A 19,917-nucleotide genomic window follows, 5' to 3' on the forward strand; every position below is an offset into this window, starting at 1 on the left:
CAGATGCTGTGGGTTTCAGGATGCTGACCACACTAGATACAGTATAGCCCCAGCAGCAGCAGTTCTCTGCTTGCTGACAAACTGCTCTGTAGGTCTGGACTCTTCAGCCATGAAGTTCTAATGTCAGTCTCTTTTCCTGGCCAGTGCTTTCAAATTCAGTCCTTTAGGTTTTAGCATAGGCAGCTATAGGTTTCACTGTAATAATTGTATTATGGGATAGGAATGCCAATATCACACTAAGCTGATTTTCAGGATTGGCCCTCAGTTGGCAGAGAAGCAAGGAGTGGAATGTAAAAGCTATTGCTTTCAAAATATTGCCCAACTTAGCTCTCAGTTAGCAGTGCCATTTAAGTGGTATGATGATGATGATGAGATGATGATGATGATGACCAAATGCAGATCATATGCGTGTCGACCACCATCTAAAATTAATGAGTCTTCTGATAAGGATATTAATGATTAATTATCTAGCATTTGTAGTATGCAGAATGATGATACTATGTACTATGCAACAACTATTCCATGCCTGGCTCAATGATGTGAACCAGGATGGATTTTAACACCTTTCACCCAATGCCACTCTGGGCACCAACTTCACTCTCAAGAAGCATATCGCCCAGAAAACAAATATGGTGCTATGTCATTCCACTGAAGTAAGTGAAACATTCCTCCCACAAAGTGACTGCCGGTCCTGGTGCTCACATCTGGATGGTTGTAACACCCTGCTCCATGTTCTCCCATACTCTACCATAGCATACGCCTCAAGGGTACCATACACATCACATCATGCCTCATCATGGGCCTATAGAAATCTGACCACATCACCCCCATCCTGATGGAACAACATTAGGTCCGCTTTCAAACCCACGCTATCTTCTAAGCTAGTTGCATTATCTGCAAAGCCGTCACGACCGGCACCTCCAACAATTTAGCTGAAAAACTAACTACCTCCATTGTTTCTCAGCACCTCTGCAGCCAGGCACCATCTGGCTGAAGGCAAAGAAGTGGAAACAAGAAACAACAATGCAACAGCAGTTACCTATTTATGCATGCAAGATCTAGAACAACATCCCTGTATCCATCAACACTGCCCCAACTCTGCTCCAATGTAAATAACAGTGACAGACACAAGATCACAGCACGCTCTCAGAACCCAGCTTCCGTTCCAACTACTCATTTTATACTTGCCTTTGACCCAGTACTCAAATGCCTTTTAATAACAATCCACATGTGTAAAGCGCGAACAATCACCTGTAAGGGTCTCTAGGCGCCGTCGGGAAGATTAAGCGAGATATTGCCCAGAGTCTGGGCTAACCTGCCGTCGGCGCTGGGGATCGAACCGTGATCCCCAGATTCCGGAGTCAGTCGCCCTGGCCACACCTCTTCCACCTCTTCCTTCCTTAGATCATTTGGAACCATAAACATATAAAAAACATACATACATATAAAAAAATCTGTACTACTTTGTTTGAATTAAGAATTGCAATGTTGGAGCATGGTCTTGCGTCGCGGGAAAGACGGCGGTTCGTCGTTGAGCTCCGCATTGACGCGGAGCCGGTCTGGAGATTTCGGCCGGATTTCTGCCTTCAATGAGGCATTTGAGGCAGAGTGCCAATAAATGAACGGTCGGAGCGGTGATTGAGACCGTTCTGACCGCGTTTCCTGTATCCTTGGAACCAGCGGCCGCGGTGGTGTTTTTCCCTCAGAAGAAATGTAAGAGGCGGCGGCCATTTTGCATCGGCTGCCAGCTTTTCACCTTAATAAGGTAAACCGGCGTTTCTTTCATTGACATGCACGGCACCTGTGTTTTTTTTTTATATTATTCTCATATTTTATTTTTTTTTCTTCATGGAATATTGCTCAATGACTTTCTTCTTTATTTCAAACAAAAAAGGGAAGGAGGATATAAAATAAAAAAAATTAAAAAAAGCTCTATCAATGGCTCGCTACATTTCGCCTTTTTCCTATCCTACATCAGTTAATACCAACATGCATATCTCCTTCTTTATTTAAATGCATGGTTGCTTCTCAGAACGATGCTGTTTTTTACCTTTTTGAGCTTCTAAACTTTTTGCCTCGCAAGTGACTATTTTAATTATTTTTCTTGCCACAGTCTAGACATGGACATGGACATTTGACCTTACAAAATATATGTCGTTTTTTTATGTTAATCGAGTGCTGACGGAGAGTGGTGTAATTTTTTATGTACCTCATTAATTAATGATGTGTAGTCATTAAGCATATGGGCAGATTGAAATCTTTATTGAAAACCACTTCTCGCCCTCCACATCATTTCAAAATGGCTAACGAAGCTCCAATTTCGGTTAAAGCCTCATCTTCAGGTACCAAACCCAAGAGAGCCAAAAATGACCCTCCCTCACCCTTCTTATCCTCTCAAAACCCTGTTTTTGACAGCATTCTAGATGAAGTGAGGGGACTTAAGTCTTTTATGTCCACGACCAACGAGAAACTTCAGCAAATAGAAGATAGATGGATTACTATGGAAGCCAAGGTGTTAGATATGGAACATCGTATCAGTGACCTTCATGATGTTTCTACCAAAATTCCGTTTTTGGAACAGGAAATTCATCGTCTCAAGCTCCACACTGAGGACGTTGAAAATCATAATAGACGCAACAACCTACGTCTTTATGGCCTGCCAGAAAATTTTGAAGGACCGGATTTGCTTCTCTTCCTAAAGAAATTCTCGTCAGAACTTTTAGACCTTCCACCGGAACCTTCATTAAATATTCAACGAGCACATCGACTTGGTCGTCTTCAACCTCATGCTTCCAAACCTAGCGGAATTATTATGTTGTTTCTGGAATTTACTGATTTAATGCGAGTTCTTGCTGCTGCTAGAGCGAAACGTCCTCTTAAGTGGTCTGGTCACAACATCTTCTTATCACAGGATCTCTCCAACGCTACTAATGCACAAAGGAAAGAATTTTTGGCTCTTCGTCCTCAAATGAGACAATTGAACATTCGATATGGTATTCTTCATCCGTGCTTATGTAAAATTACTCACAATGGTGCCACACATTCTTTTGACGATCCTCTTAAATTGAGGTATTTTCTCCAATCTCTTTCTACAAATTCTGCAACTGATTATCCTAATTGTCCTTGAGTACTTACCTCTTTTATACATCATACTTATTCGGCTGTTTCATAATTCTATTCTTTTTTACCTTTTTTTCCGCTGTTTCTTCTCGCGTCGGTACTGTTGCGCCCCATGCATCAGTTACTGTTGTTATCGCTTAGATCTGGATGTCTATCCTTGATCTATCTTTTCTTTCTTTTTTACCTTTCCCTTTTTTCTATTGTCTCTTCTTTCTTTTTATTGTTCATCTGTTCTTTCCATTTGATGTTGTTCAATTTGTTGCATGTGTCTATTAGTGCTGACTGTTGCTCTGTATTGTATCTCTTTTATTTATCTCAACCATGCTATTTTTTTATTTCTAGCTGTTTCCCTGAGGTGTACCAACGTTTTATTTGTATTACCCCCCTAATCCCTCATCATGTCTAATATTGTTACGTGGAATGTTTGTGGTCTTGGAAATCCCGTCAAACGTCAAAAGGTACTTTCTCACTTATCTAAACTAAACTCTCAGGTATCTTTTATTCAAGAAACGCATTGTAATGAAGCGGAATCGCTTAAGTTAAAACGACAGTGGGCGTTTCAAGTTGTTTATTCTCCTGCCTCAAATAAGAAAGGCGGTGTTGCTATACTGTTCCATAAGTCATTGTCTGTACACATTTTATCTACGCAAAATAATGCTGATGGACAATGGGTAATGGCCAGGGTTGTTTTACAAAACAAAGAACTGGTCTTATTGAATATTTATGGCCTAATCAGACCAGATCCTGATTTTTGGAATGACATTAAGATTTTACTTTCCTCCATTGATTGCCCTAATATTATTATTGCTGGTGATTTTAACCAATGGTTGGACCCCTTCTCTGACAGACAATCTAAGTGTAAGTTTAACCCTGATAAAACCCATAAGGCATTCCAATCAGCCATTGCCTCTCGTTCATTATATGATGTTTGGAAGACTTGTAATCCTGAATCTCTTGAGTTTACTTTCTTCTCTAATGTTCATCAAACACGCTCCAGGATTGATTATATTTTGGTTAGTAAACTACTACTCCCCTCCATTCAATCATCAGAGATCGGATCTATTTTTATCTCCGACCATGCACCAGTTCTTACTGTTTTGGACTTTTCCTTAAGCTCCTCAAAATTCAACCGTTGAAAGCTTAATAATTCTTTATTATCAGATAATGTGTTTATCACAGAAGCCACTGCTTTTATTAATGAATTTTTTCAGTTCAATATTCCCTCTGACACCTCCATTTCCAATAACTGGGATGCCTTTAAGGCTTCCTTTCGTGCCTTCACTATTTCGTATGTTGCAAAGAAAAAGAAAATTACCCGAAATAATTATGCCACTCTATTGCAACAGCTTAAATTACTGGAGCATAATTATTTCACTACTAAATCATCTTTGGCTCTTCATGAGCTGATCAGGGCCAAATCTGATCTTAACAAACTTGCTACAGTCGAAGCATGCAATATCCTCCTTAAGAATAAATCTAAGTATCATGGAGGACAAAATAAAGTTGGTAAGATGTTAGCCAACTACTTGAAAATCAAATCTGAACGTAAAAATATTGGACCCATCTTAAATGAGTCCACTAATAATCTAGCGTCCTCAGATGAAGATATTGCTAATATCTTTCATGAATATTATCAAACACTCTATTCTTATGATACAAACCCCTCCAATCAAAATCTAGATACTTTCTTCAAGTCTTCCCACCCCTCCTTCCATGCCAGTTGAATTTGAAACATTAGAGGGAGAGATTACTGTTCAAGAAATAAATAATGCCATTAAATCTTTAAAAGCAGCAGGACCAGATGGCCTTTCTGTTGAATTTTATTCTACCTTTTCCTCCATTTTTGTTCCCAAACTTTTGGATCTTTTTAATTCATTTATTGATGAAGCTAAAGCTTCTGGTTCCTTTATGGACGCCTTAATAATTCTTATTCCTAAACCTGATAAAGATCACTCCCTGTGCAAAAACTACCGCCCTATCTCATTAATTAACTATGACTGTAACATTTTTGCTAAAATTCTTGCCTCTCGACTTGAAAGTATTATTCCATTTTTGATTAAGACTGACCAAGTTGGATTTGTTAAAGGCAGGTTGGCTGCAGATAATGCTCGAATGTTTGCAAATGTTACTTCTTGTGGTAAAAAGTTTAAGTCTCCTCTTGCAGCGCTGTCTCTGGATGCAGAAAAGGCTTTTGATCGTATTAATTGGCAGTATATGTTTAGAACTCTCCAATGGTTTGGTTTTGGCCCCACTTTCATTTCCTATATTAAATTATTATATTCCAGCCCCCGTGCCAGTATTTTTGTAAATAATAATTTCTCCAGATTTGTTTCCTTATCCAGAGGTACTCGTCAAGGTTGTCCCCTTTCCCCCCTGTTATTTGTTTTATGCCTTGAACCCTTCCTTGAACGCATCCGTGTTAATTCACATATTTCTGGCTTCACGCACAACTCCATCGAAACCAAAATATCAGCATATGCCGATGATATATTACTATATATGTCCAGTCCTCACACTGCACTCCCTCCATTTTTGGATGAGGTTCGTTTATATTCCAGTATTTCTGGTTATAAGTTAAATCTCTCCAAAACAGAAGTTCTACCTTTTAACTCTTTGTGCTATCAATATATGTTTAATGACACTAATTTTGCATGGTGTCCCACAAAAATTAAATACCTTGATATTTGGTTCTCAGCTTCCCTGTCTGCCACAATTAGATACACGTTTAATGCACTAATTACTAAAATTCAATCACTCCTCCTTATCTGGACTCCCCTCTATCTTTCCTGGTGGGGTAGGTTAGATACTATCAAAATGATGATTGTACCCCACATCCTCTATACATTATCAATGTTGCCCTTTCGAAGCCCTATTTCATATTTTTTACAAATTAATTCCATATGTGCAAAATTTTTATGGAATAAGAAACACCCCGTATTGCACTCACAAAACTTAAACATCCTAAATCCGAGGGGGGCGTACGTTTTCCTGATTTTAAAGCCTATCACTCGGCTTTTTTGATCAAACAATCCTTTGCTTTAGCTTTTGATTTTACTGATGTTCCGATACCCAGATAGATTGTTTTTGAACGATCCGCATTAAAGGATTTTCCTTTTCATAATGTAATATACATGTCCAACTGTACTTTCATAGCCAATCACCCTATTTTTAAATATTCCCATAATTTAATGTACAATACATTTACCAATGGTCTAACTCCATTTCAATGTTTTTTATTCTCTACTATTTGGTATAATAAATTTCTCAAATATAAGGGTAAATCCTTCTATTACAAACACTGGAAGGAGAAGGGTATTATTTTTGTGTTTCAATTGATTCATCAAAACTCTGTCATTCCCTTCCTTGAATTACAATCACGTTTTCATTTACCTAATACATTTCTTAATGAATACATCTTAATTTCAACCGCTTTACAATCACAATTGGCTTCTCATGACCTTCCAAGTGTCGCACCTTCTCTTACTCCACCTTCACCATTATATAGTTTATTTCGGTTGAACAGACCTAAAGCCGCTCTTGTTTATAAATTATTGTCAGTACCTGTTATTGTAAGACCTAAATCTCCTATTGAAATTGCATGTGAAACTGACTTGTCTTTGTCACTTTCTATTTCTCAATGGGACAAATTATGGTCTAAGTTATTTAAAATTTCTGCTGCAGCTCGTATAACCCAATCTTTGTATTTTATATACAATAGAGCAGTTATTACCCCTGTCTGTATATCCAAGTTTTCCCCTTCCTCTTCCCCTTTATGCTGGTCCTGTTCTAAATTCACCGGCACTTTGACACATCAGCTTTATGAATGTTCCAATGTATTGAGATTTTTGGGAATCTGTTTGTTCGACTTGCATGAAAATCTTTAATTGTGATATTTTATTATCATTACAAAATGTTTTTCTAGGTTCCTCCTCCCCTGACTTTAATGACTCCACTTCTATTTCTTTATTATTCGACCTATTTATTGCATTAGCGTTCAAAGTTATTTTATCAGCTCGGAAAGATAATTCTAAAATATCTTCATTGACTTGGTGGAACTTTATTTGTGATGAACATAGAATTGCTAATGTCTCTTCTTCTATTCTGTCTCAGAAAATCAAATCTGACCTTCTTTGGCTACCATTTACATCTTACCTTTCTACACATGCTTCTATGTCTTAAATCTCTTTTCTTTCTATGCTTTTATAAGGTTCTTAGAATATTTTGTATCCTTTTTAATTTTCGTATTCCTCCTCTATTTTCCTTTTTCTTCTTCCTTCTTTTCTTTCTTTCTCCCTTTTCTGTTTTGTATTTTGCACTTCCATATTGATTGATTAACTATTGCTTGTAATATGTTTTTGTGTTCTGTGATTGTTTTTGCTCTTGTTCATTCTTGATAATTCAAAAAAATTTCTTAACCTCTTCAGCGCGGCGCGGATACCCGCGCCACGCTGAAGATTCCGTGCGCGGGCGGGGCCATGACGGAACGGTTCCGTCATGCGCACAGCGCAACCGACGTGCATGACGGAACTGTTCCGTCATGCGCGTCGAAGGGGTTAAACAAAAAAAAAGAATTGCAATGTTGTTTTTATACCTGCTTGAAGCCTTTGCATTACTGCACATGTACACATCTTTTAATTGCACTGCCACTGTGATGTCCCGCGTGCTACATTGCCCATTCTAGCTCTATTAAGCAGATGCTTGCTATGAAATCAGTGTAAGGAAACGAGCACTTCAGAAATTGGTGAAGTCCGCCCTTTTACTTGAGAAGATTTTATCTAACTTCCAAGGCCTTGCTGTATTCTTCCAACAAGAATATTCTGGCACCTGCTCGTTAGCACCTGTCCGCTGTCTTTATTTATCACATGTTCTACCTTACATTCCTTTGCATTTAGAAAAAGTGTATCAATGTTGCACCGAAATGAAATATTCAGTAATTGGAACATTTTGAGCACTATGTTACGTGCTCCAGCTCACTGGGGAGAAGCTCCCATCCATTGATGTGGCATGTTGGCAATTTTGCATTACACAAGTGATAGACTCCTATGAGCTCATCCGAGGGTCTGTCTTCTTGCTACGCTTCTCGTATATCAATGCCAGGATCTATGCTTACGTATGCACAATGTGCCAGATGGGGTGATTCCTAATGCTGTTTCTGTTTTCTAAGTCTCTGCTTCTGAAGATGGCAGAATGGAGTAAGGAGATCAATGGACATGGTGAATACTAATACACAGGGCCAATGGAATTATGCGGTTATGTGGCTGCCACATTTGTTGCATGATTATGGATTTGCTGCAGTTGCTATATAATCCGTAATTGAGTATACAAATGCGGGAACACCACTTAATTTACTCACCGCTGCCATATAATATTGGTTTATCTGCACATAATGTCAGTGGCCCTGCTAATACTCCATTTGGGAGGTATTTTATAGGTTCAATAAATACTTTCTATTCTGAGTTTTGGCCTCTGAGGCAAATTCATTTTACTTTTCACTCAAATCGGAATGTTTTGAATTTCCACCAGACTTTCCCTATGATACTTTTCAAAGCTTTACCTGGCGAAAACCTCTGAAGGGAAAGCGGTGGAGGTGTGAAAATTACCGCATAACTCAGAATACGAATCCTGTGCCAACTGCTGCTTGCTGTGGGATTGGGGTTTAAGACCTATTCGAACATCACGGATAAAGGCCCGCTTCCAATTGGGCCAGGCCGGGGTGAGCTAGTTACCACACCTGGAAAAAACAACTAATGTTGAGATATGTATTGAATGTGCAAATACTGCCAATGCCATGCTTTTCACTGGGAGATAAGGCATGGCATGCATAATTGATATTTCAAGCATCAAATTGTTCATGTTTTTTTTCTTTGGACCTTTTCCTCTGTTAAATTTCAGCAGGTTTGACAAGGATTGGAATATAAACTTCAACTTGTAATTAATGCCCATGTGATGTAAATAAGATGCGCCATTTTTTACAAAGATTGGTGTTATTCAGCTTGTTACTTGCAGCTCCCACCAGAGACCTGTACCAAGCACTTAGCTCACTGAAGCAAGGCGTCTGCGCGCTCCTTGGTCCTCATGATGAGTTGACCGCTCCTTGGTGCCAGGATGTTGGGGGGCAGAATTTCCCATTTTGACCAGTATCCTTGCAATAAATACCAGGCATCATGTCATCCTACCCAGAATGGAGAATGACTTGGTGACCCCGGAATACTGGGTCCTTCCCTCCATGTCATTTGCCCTTCTGGGTCAAACGACGCCCCCCTTCTGCTGACATGTGCCCCTGCTTTGAGCAGGTGGTTTACGGCAGCAGGGGGGGGGGATGGGGCGGGGGCTCAGGGTTAGGAGCAGAGGGCGGATGAAGGCCACACCGGGGCAGTGCAGTGATAATAGGGGCATCACCTGGTCCCCTGTGGGAGAAGGGAGTCAGTGAGGGCCGGACGGCGCCGCTGCCCACTGTCCCTGTTCCTGGCTTCACCAGGTACACACGTTCACCTGGGGATACCGCGTCCAGTGTTCCCAGAACCAGTTCAAGTTTTTGTAGACCCTTCAATCCCAGGTCAGGAAACTCCAGGCCACTTGTAGTTTCCTGGAGCAGTGAAACCGGTCAAGGCAACCCGTAAGGAGTCTGTGAATCTATCTGTGAATCTATGCATCTCTGAGTGAGAAACTTCCTTGTCACCGCTGGGTCTTTAGGCATTCCCTCAGCCCTCGGAGCTGTCACATTAGCTCGCCAGCTGGAGAGAAGCACAGCAGCAAACACCGACATCGGTTAGACTAGCGAATCTAAGGCTTTGTAAGTCATTCAATCCCGCCTGCAGCTCTGTTCCTTATCGAGGGAACCGCATTTTCAACTCGCTTGAAGTTCACCGAGGGTTTCTGTTTTCATGTTCTTGTTACAGAAGAGGAAAGGCAGGTGCGGGATTGTCTTTGGGAATGCAGATATGTGATTGGCGACGAGCCTAGATATTTTTGGGCATTGCAGCTATCCTGAATGCCAATGACTTCGGCAGCCAAACTCTGCTGGTTCCAAATGCTCTGAGACTGCCTCTTTACAAAACAAATATGTTGGTAAACATATGTTGAGAACATGAAAATATACTCATTTTACATTTATGAAGAAGTAACTCGTTCAGGTAACATATGTATGTTTTAATTGTGTCAGGTATAGCTCAAATAGGGATGCTGTAGTTAAAACTGTGCTTTGAGAAGTCCTGTTGAGACTGAGGGTGTCTGATGTTGCAAAGTATTTATTAACAACCTTTATGTATTTCTCGCATGTATAAAAATACAAAAAGGTTTTGAAGTTCTTCACATTTGGTGTCTTTAATGTGACGATAAGAACTGTTGCCCCGCTTTGTAAATCACATTCTCCCAATTTTCAGCAAAAATCCTTCCATCATCTGAAGAACGTGTCAACTAAGCTTTGCAGCAAACAGTTGTTTGCATTGTTGATGCTGACACGAATATCAGAGTCACCGTGAACTCGCGAGAAACCAGCATATTAACTAGGTGGCCATGTGTTGCTCGGTAAATCTGACTTAAGGATTGCGTTGCCCTTGTGACACCATGCATGACAGAAGGGCAACACAATCCATTGATACATCTGGCCCCTAGTTTCATTGTGAAAGCATCTGGCAACCAGAGTAAATGGTTCTACATATACTGGGTCAAAGGCAAACATACAGTCAAGAAGTGATAGGAAAAGTGGCTGGATTCTGGGAGCAGAACTGTACATACTTTAAAGAGGTAGACATCTTGAACACTTTTCTGAATTGGAGCAACATTAAGGTGGTTTTGATGGATATGGGGATATTGTTTCGGATCCTGGTGCACAGATGGAAAAGGCCTGCTGCCTACTTCTTAGTCTCCAGTCTGGTGATGCCAGAGACCCTCTAGAGTTGTTTGGCTTGTCTGTAAGAGGGCTGGTTGCTTTTTAAATGCAGCTGCTGGTTTTGAAGATGGGTGGTGTTGGCAAGTGGAGTCCATGGAGTACAGTCAGAATGGAGTTGATGTGATGACAATTCTTCAGGGCCTGGCCGAGACCTGCTATGATAATGACGATGCCTTTAAGGGGGACAATGTGTAGGCTGTAGGCCATGGAGCAGAGCGTTAGCACGATCTAGATGTATGAGTAGGAGCTCTGAAGTCACTTTCTCAAAGAAATGGATTCACTTTCTTTAGAAGAGAGAGCTGATGTCAGAACACCTTTGCTTTTGGCTGTGTGTTCCTTGACGGTGAGACTGGTGTCCTGGGTGAATCCAAGTGGCTGGGGTTCAAAAGGTCAAGGTTTATGTCACTGAAACAGGTTTGTGCTGTTTTCTGCTTGTTACTCTTGACAAATCATAGGCATTCTTTCTTGATGGGGATGAGCTTCAGGGAGGCCCTGGACTTCCAAGTCAGGTTGATATTCAAGTAGTGTTTGATGAGTCGGATATCTGGACTGGAGGAGACTTTCAAGTAAAGTTGTACATTGTTAACATATTGGAAATGTTGATGCTTTTATTTGTAAGTAGAGCCCTAAGGGACTCCATGTAGAGGTTGAAGATGACATGGCACATTATGGAACTCTGGGTAGGCCACGGGTGATAAGGATCTTTTAGGATCTGAAAGTGCCTTGTATTGCTTGGAACAGAAGTAGTCGAATCAGTGAAGGACATTGCCAGTGGACCCTATTCAACACTCCAGGATGTGGATGACGGTGACATGAAGTAGAAAGACTTCCAGTTAGTCTGTATGCAGAACAATTGCGCATTATACTGGTAAGTGAAGTGAACAACTGTGCTTGGGAAAAGTCCATAATTAATTGGACAACTCTGCAAAGGCAAATATTTCAGAATGTCACAAAACGCTGTGCCAATTAAAAAAACTGCAAACCCCAGATGGGACCAGATTATGAAAAGCAGAAGGTGATGGGCAGGAGCAAGATACTAGTAGCACAGTAGTAAAAAGCACATTATTGAGCAGGTTTTGAAATATTGGCCTTTTATTTACAATGAGATCCCAACGACAAAGTAGAGCCCCAAGAAATCACACCATTTCTCGTCAAATGGCACAGCTAGGAACAGAACCTTTTTTTTCTTTTCATTAGCTCTACATTGTCATTTTGAAACTAAATGATTGTTCACATATTTATAAAAATAATGATTGCCATGAATAGGTTTGGACTGATACTCCACTGAAAATGTGAAACATGATTCCAGGGATTTAGTCAATAGGCATACCCGGTGCTCATTTCTCTAATCTTTGAATAGAAAATATAAGACTACAATAAGTGATTTAAGTGGATATGCACATTTAAAAAACAAAGACTCCATCCTTGCAAACTTCAAGGCATATTTACAAGGACCTAGCGCCGCTGCAGCGTCCTTTGTTTTGATGCAGCATCAGCTCAATCAGAGTGCCACACTGCTCCTTATTTACAAACTGACACATTGGGCCTAATGCCTCAGTTTGAAGAGGCCTGCATCACATTATACCTGCACCAGGTATAATGTATGCAGGGCAGCAGTTCCCATGTTAAAAGCCATATAGAACAGGAAACAATCGGAACACCGCGATCTTAACCACAAGTGTACCGACTCTACAAGCTAAACCCCGCTTGCCTTACCACTCATATGCCTTAACCACACATATGCATGGTTAAGGCAATGCGCAGTCTAGCTGCTGGCAGCTGGGGACGGAAGCAGGGAGACCTCGCAGGACGAGATCCTTGGTGAGGTAAGTGGGGATGGGCTGAACTGGGGGGTCAGAGTAGTTTTTTGGGCTGGAGTGGGTTGGGGGTAGTTTTGTGGGCTGAGGGGCTCGGGGGTAGTTTTGTGGGCTGAGGGGGTAGTTTTGTGGGCTTGGGATGGTTCGGAGGAGTATTTTGGAGTGACGGGGTAGTTTTCTGGGCTGGGGGAGTCTGATTAGTTTTCTGGGCTGGGGGAGTCGAGGGTAAGTTTCTGGGCTAGGGGGTCGGTGGTAGTTTTGTGAGCTGGGGGGTGGGTCGTGGTAGTTTTCTAGGCTGGGGGTGAGTCGGGGTAGTTTTCTGAGCTGGGGGTGTTGGGGTAGTTTTCTGGGCTGGAGGGGGTCAGGGTAGTTTTCTGGGCTGTGTCGGGGCTAGTTTTCTGTGCTGGGGGTCTGGGGCTAGTTTTCAGGGCTGTAGGGGATGAGGTTCAGGGCTACTTTTCAGGGCTGGGGGTTTCAGGGTAGTTTTCAGGGTTGTGGGGTCGGGTCGTTTTTAGGGCTGGGGGTCAGGGGAAGTTTTCAGTGCTGGGGGCAGAGTAAATTTTAGGGCTGTGGGAGGGTTTGGGTTATTTTTTTTAATTAGGGGTTAGGGTATTAGGCCTCAGGGCAGAGAGAGGGGAATGGGTAGTCGGGGTAGTTTTTAGGGCTTAGGGGAGCGCGGCAGCCACGGCCCGTATAGGGTGTGCCACCGGGCGGTGACATGGGGAGGGCCAGGGTGGGGAGTTGTGAAATGCGGCATACGGACAATTTCAGGTAAGTAACGAAAAAACATAAATAAAACGAATTTTGTTGCTCGCGCTGCAGCCGTGGCTGGAGGGCGGGGTAGTTTTTAGGGCTTGGGTATTTTTTTTAAATAGGGGTTTCGCGAAGGGCAGTGGAAGGAGTTGGGGTAGCTGCAGGGACAGCGCAAGGAGGTGGGTCGAGGTAGTGTTTATGGGTTAGGGATAGCATGGGTGTTGGGAGGGGTTAGGGGTATTTGGACCTCAGGGTGGGAAGCGGTTTGGGGGAAGTTTGTAGCTTAGTGTGGGGGGGTCACGACTTTAGCCACGCATACCTCTTTACCATTGATACCTTTACCACAAAATTACATGGTAAAGGGATGCGTGGTAAAGGAATGGGTGGTTAAGACGCATTCGTGGTTTAGGCTGCGTGGTAGAGGCACACATGGTTAATCCAGTCGTGCCTCTATCATACAATCATATAGAACTGCTGCAGTGAAATGTACAACTTTTCACTTTTCACTGCACTCATTGACCTGACTGCGTAAAAATCCCTGTGCCTTATCAAACCAGGCATAAGGATTGACGCAGGGCTTTTAACATGGGACTCGTCTCTGTATTCTGAGGCATTGCTGGAGTTGTGTCAGTCTTATGACCAGCTACAGCAATACGTCACTTTAGTGCCAAAAGATACATCAGAATTTCTGACGCATCCATGAATCCTTGCGCCATGGATCACTGTATTGTAAATACAGCCCATTCATGGTGTTGTTAGGGCATTTGCGGCAGGCGCAAGAAATCTGACGCATCGATGCTGATGCATCGGTACTTGTAAATATGCCTTTAGATTTTAAAAACAAATGGCCACTTCTCTACTTCTGACAGCCACAAAGGAGGGAGGTAATGTATGAAGGATTACTGTTCTCTTCTCTGAAGGCTTGACATACCCCAGCTCTGGCAGTGGGCAGATTAGGCAGGAATGCAAGAAGAAACAAGGCACGCAAATACATACGCAGAGCAGCAGGCGCGTTTGAAGCTCCACAGTGACCTAGGGAGCAGTCTCTGAATGTTTCTAGGTCGAGCTCGATAGCGTATGCACTGTTTGTTCAAGACCTGCTGTAATCTGTCTGTGTACTTCTAGTCATTCTCCTTTCTTGGCAATGCTTTTCATTTGTCTATGTAAGTGTCCTTTAAAAATCCCTGCTTGCTAGTGGTCAGGCTTGCCTCTTTGTCCCTCCTTTCTCTCTTCTGTTCCTCCCACAGAGCGGGGACTTAGTACTGTCTCATTCTGCTATGGTTCTTCATCTGTTCTTTGGGGTACTATTGTTTTCTTGGTTTCCTACTCTGTTACTGTTTGCCTGTGTTTAGCTTTGGTGCTCTAGAGCTGCTTAGATTTAACTTTAGCATTTCTCCCTCCCACCTCCTTTTAATGCCACAGTTAGGTTAGTGCTACCTCCTGCGCTGTGCCTCTTGCTTGTTTTTTTGTATTCACTGTGTATATGTTTTATTAGCGCTGCGCCCGTTTCATGAGTGTTGCAATGGGATTTGTTTTTCTTTTATTGTTGTCTGTTTTCCCTGCTTCTTCATTCTATTTTTTGTGCTCTTGCTCCCACTCGTAATTACTGACCAGGCTTCAGGCTAGCCTGCTTGATGGTAGAGCAGCGGGGCATTCTGGTCTATGCATTTATCTTCTGTTGCCATCCAGTTTATTTGTATTAATAATTGTGTATATATTTTATTAGTTCTGCTCCGATTTAATAAGTGTCAGCCTGGTTTTTCCTTTTATTGTTGTGTGTTTTTCTGCATTTTGCCTTGGGCAGTTTGTAGTTTTACATGCTTTTTTTAAATTTTCAAATGAGCAGATTGTGATGTTCCTATTGTGCGCGTATTTCTTTTTCTAACTCATACACTGTCATGGCATGACAGGCCGCTTGCCTTCTGCAATTTGCCCTGGTTTGTTTGTACTTTTACATGCTTTGGTTTCCACTTTTATCTCAGATGTTGTATTGTTGTTATTGTGCATGTGCTTCTTTAATTTTCTAACTATGCAAAAGACACAGTAACAACATGCTCTTTGCCTTCTGCAATTTGCCCTAGTTTGTTTGTAGTTTTACGTGCTTTGCTTTCCTTTTTTATCTCGGATATCGAAATGTTGCTATGGTGTGCGTTTTCTTTTGTAACTATGGGGCATATCAACAACAACCGGCGATAATTATCGCTCAGCGCTCTTAGCGTGAGGATAATTATCGCCAGCTAGCGTGAATTTTTATCGCTGAGATAGCGTGCTATTAGCAACGCTTATCTCAATAGCGATAAAAATCTACACGCTAACAGGCTAACGTGAGATTATCGCTGGAAACCCAGCGATAATCCCACGTTACCTTGTTGATAGGGACAGGCAAACTTAGCCATGATATCCTCCTTCCATAGGATATCATGGCTAAGTCTGAAAATTAGCAGACGTAAAAAAGCAGCGTTAACCGCGGTTAGCGCTGCTTTTTTTGTCTCTAACAGGGTTAGCGACATTCTTGTTAATAGGAGAAATGTCGCTTAGCGACATTTCTCCTATTATTTTACTCTGGAACGCCCTCTTTGCATCTCATTAGAGATGCAAGGGGAAGCGTAGAGTAAAAGGGTGCTAACATGCAAATTTGCGTGTTAGCACCCTGTTGTTGATAGGGCGCTAGTTTTATCTCTGCTTTTTTGGCTTTTAAAGCCAAAAAAGCAGAGATAAAGCCCTTGTTGATATGCCCCTTGTACACCTTGATGCCACGATATACTGTTTGCTTTCTGCAAATCACTCTGGTTTGTTTGTACCTTTACATGCTTTTGTTTTATTTTTTAACTCATAGATCGTGATGTTGCTATTGTGCGCGTACTTCTGATTTCTAACCTGTAGACTGGGATGCCATTAAAGTCACCATGTTTGCTTCTTATGCTATAGATTTACACCATAGCATTTCTGTATACATTCCTGCTTAATTTTAGCTGGTGTTTTCCAGAACGTGTCAGAGTATTTGAAAATTAATAACTGTGCCCAAGATCACAGTTTGACGCCAAAGCATTTTGGGGCATATAATCAAGCATGGTGTTAAAATTATCACTGCTTTAGCGGCAGAAAACTGCTGCTAAAGCGGCGATAATGGGCTTGATGATGTGCCGCAGAGAATTCCAATAGAAGCCCATGTTGACACCAGAACATGGGCTTCTATGGGAATTCTCAAGGGCATATTATCAAGGCCATTATCGCCGCTTCAGCGGCAGTTTTCTGCCGCAAAAGCGGCGATAATTTAAAGCCGTTGCTTGATAATGCCCCTCTGTTCCCCAGCTGCAAAGTCTTCATCTTTGCCTGCTGTGCTACATTACAATGGTATTTCTATCAATAAGACTGCTTCATTTGATTGAATTTCCATAGTATTTAATTAACTACAACTTATATTTATTTCCGTTGATGTTTTTATTAACATCCTCTTTCGCTTTTCTAACGTGTACAAGTTAAACGCATCTCACATTTGAATGAACAACAATGCTTAATTTGCGCTGCTGGTTTCGGTGACTCACCACAGAAATTAATTATTAAAAACAGTGCTTAAACACCAAACTAATGCATTGCAGTGCTTTTTACAAGCCTCACTAAATGACATACTAATTTTTGTTAAAAATGCACAGTTTAATAATTGTTCTCAAAATCAGAGGATGTTGGCCCTACGTCAAGACTCTAACTTTGTCTTTTAGCTGCAAAGCATCTACACATATTGCAATGTTTTTCACAAGCGCCACTTAAAGACATAATTTTGATACAAAACTAAACATTAAGTAAATTGTCCAGGAACACAGTTGCCATCTTTGCTTCCTATGCAATAGCATTTCCATTCATACTACTGCTTCATATCAGCCGGTGTTTTACAGAACATTCTACAGTATTTCAAGATTAAGGATTTTGCCCACAATCACAATCTTACACCAAAGCTCAACCTCAGTTCCCCAGTTGCAAAGTTGCCATTGTTGCCTGCTACGCTATATAACAATGGCATTAGTTGGCATTTTTGCCTCCTATGCTGCAGCTTTAGACAATAGCTTTTCCATCTATACTACTGCTTAATTTTACCCCCTGCTTTCAACAACTTTCTACACTATTTAAAAATTAAGGATTTTAGCTGAGATGAATGCATTATAGCTTAAAATTGTTTATTATGTTTCGAGTGCCGGGAGTACTCTAACAGCAAAATAATGTTTTGCCTCTAGCATCTAAACATATTGCATTGCTTTTTAAAAGCACAACTAAACCATGTGTTGTTTTTCTGTTAAAAAAATATAGTTTAAGGATTTTGCTTAAGGTCACAAGATGTTGGTCCTGCGCCAAGAATTAATTTTGCTCAGAATCACAGTGTGTCTTACGCGGAGAATCTGACTTTGTTCCTTAGCTCCAAAGTCGCTATTTTTACCTCCTACCCAATAGATTTACACACTAGCATTCCCATCTATACGACTGTTTAATTGAGGCCGGTGTTTTCCAAAACTTTCCATAGTATTAGAAGATTAAGGATTTTGTCCCAGATCAATGCATTATAGCTTAATGTTTTTATTGTAATTAAGATGCAGGGAGTGTTCTAAAAGCAAAATTATATTTTGCTTCTATAGCAAAAGCTCCATGCAGCATCCCTAGCCCTTTAATCTCTTTGTGCATATTTTTTATTTATCCAACCTTCATAATGTGATGCCACAAACTGCTATTTGCATTTCACCCTGGTATGTTTGTACTTTTGCAAGCTTTTGTTTTATTTTGAGATCGTGATGTTGCTATCGTGAGCGTATTTTTATCTTCTCTAACCCATACACTGTGATGCCATGGCATGCTGTTTTCCTACTGCAATTCTCCCTGAGTTGTTTGTACTTTTATATGCTTTTCTTCTGGTTCCAAACCCGCATAATGTGATGTTGCTATTGTGCGTGTATTTCTTATTTCTAATCTGTAAACTTTCATGCCACCACATGCTGTTTGCAAGTCTTCCTGGGTTGTTTGTAGTTTTACATGCTTTGTTTTCCTTTTTATTTCCGAAATCGTAATACAGCTATTCTGCACGTATTTTTTAATTTACTATCCATTCAAAAGAGGCAGTAACATCATGCTGTTTGCTTTCTGCATTTTGTCCGGATTTGTTTGTGGTTTTTCATGCTTTTGTTTCTTTTACTAACCCACTGGTCCTAATTAAATTTTGCTCAGAATTACAGTGTGTTGTTCTTACTCGGAGAATCTAACTTTCTTCCTTAGCTCCAAAATCACCATGTTTGTCTCCTCTGATATAGCTTTACACAATAGCATTTCCATCAATACTATGAAGAACCAGAACCTTTTGGGCCTGGCGGCGCAGGGTACCCCTTCATCTCCTGGATTCACCTGCTTAGCTACACAGAGACACGGGACACTCTGTCGGCATTAGAAGATCAGGTTTTATTTGCTGCAGCTAGTACAGTTATCCCAGAAGTACACAAGGTAGGTTCTCAGGAGACTGCCACTTCACTCTGTGGCGCACAATCTTATATACCATATAGAAACATATACATTAACCAAATATACCCCCAGAGCATACAAGTAAGAGTCAATAAGGAAAGTTGGAAAACAGGACAGAACCAATAGGAGAGTTTGGAAAACAAAGTGTCAGATGACTCGAAGAAACCTCTCCTCCAACTATGTTTGTCACCCCTCCCTCAAACTAATTTATTAACGGATTCGTAACAAACTTGCAGGTGGCGAGATACGTTTGTGTGTATTGGAGGACAGTTGTGAAACGAGAGAATGCTAGCAGAAGACAGTGAAGGCCAGACGATAAGATAAAATCAGAAAAGAATAGTGTGAACCAACAGATAGTTGAGACGGGGATTAGAAAACCAGACGGGGATTAGTGTACTCGGCCAGTCCTAACACCAGCTTTGCAAATAGAGGCAGAAAGGTTGTTTTTAACATGAAGCTGCAGAAAAAGCAGAATAGACTTTGTTTGCCGTGCTGCCTGAGTGATGGCAACACAAAATGGCGGCGGAGCACAAAATGGCGGGTCGATTCGATCGCGATCGGAAATCGGAGTTCCTCAACTACTGCTTAATTTTAGCCGGTGTTTAATATTTGTATTGTAATTAAGATGCAGGGAGTGCTCTAACAGCAAAATTATATTTTGCTTCTATTGCAAAAACTCCATGCAGCGTCCCTTGCCCTTTATTCTATTTTTGTGCATTTTCTATATTTCAAACCTGTAGAATATGATGCCACAATACACTATTTGCCTTCTGAATTTCGCCCTGGTTTGTTTGTACTTTTACATGCTTTTGTTTTATTTTCAAATCAACAGATTGTGAT

General features: G+C 41.1%; 1 protein-coding gene across 1 annotated transcript in view; it reads left to right on the top strand.

The window, feature by feature from the left end:
* Positions 1 to 19,917, top strand: part of LOC146829620 (G protein-coupled receptor 83-like) — a 755,876-nt gene that overhangs the window by 25,256 nt on the left and 710,703 nt on the right. The gene's annotated exons all lie outside the window — the stretch shown is intronic.

Source organism: Triturus cristatus, chromosome 5_2 (genome assembly GCF_964204655.1).
Source record: "Triturus cristatus chromosome 5_2, aTriCri1.1, whole genome shotgun sequence".
Classification (NCBI taxonomy): domain Eukaryota; kingdom Metazoa; phylum Chordata; class Amphibia; order Caudata; family Salamandridae; genus Triturus; species Triturus cristatus.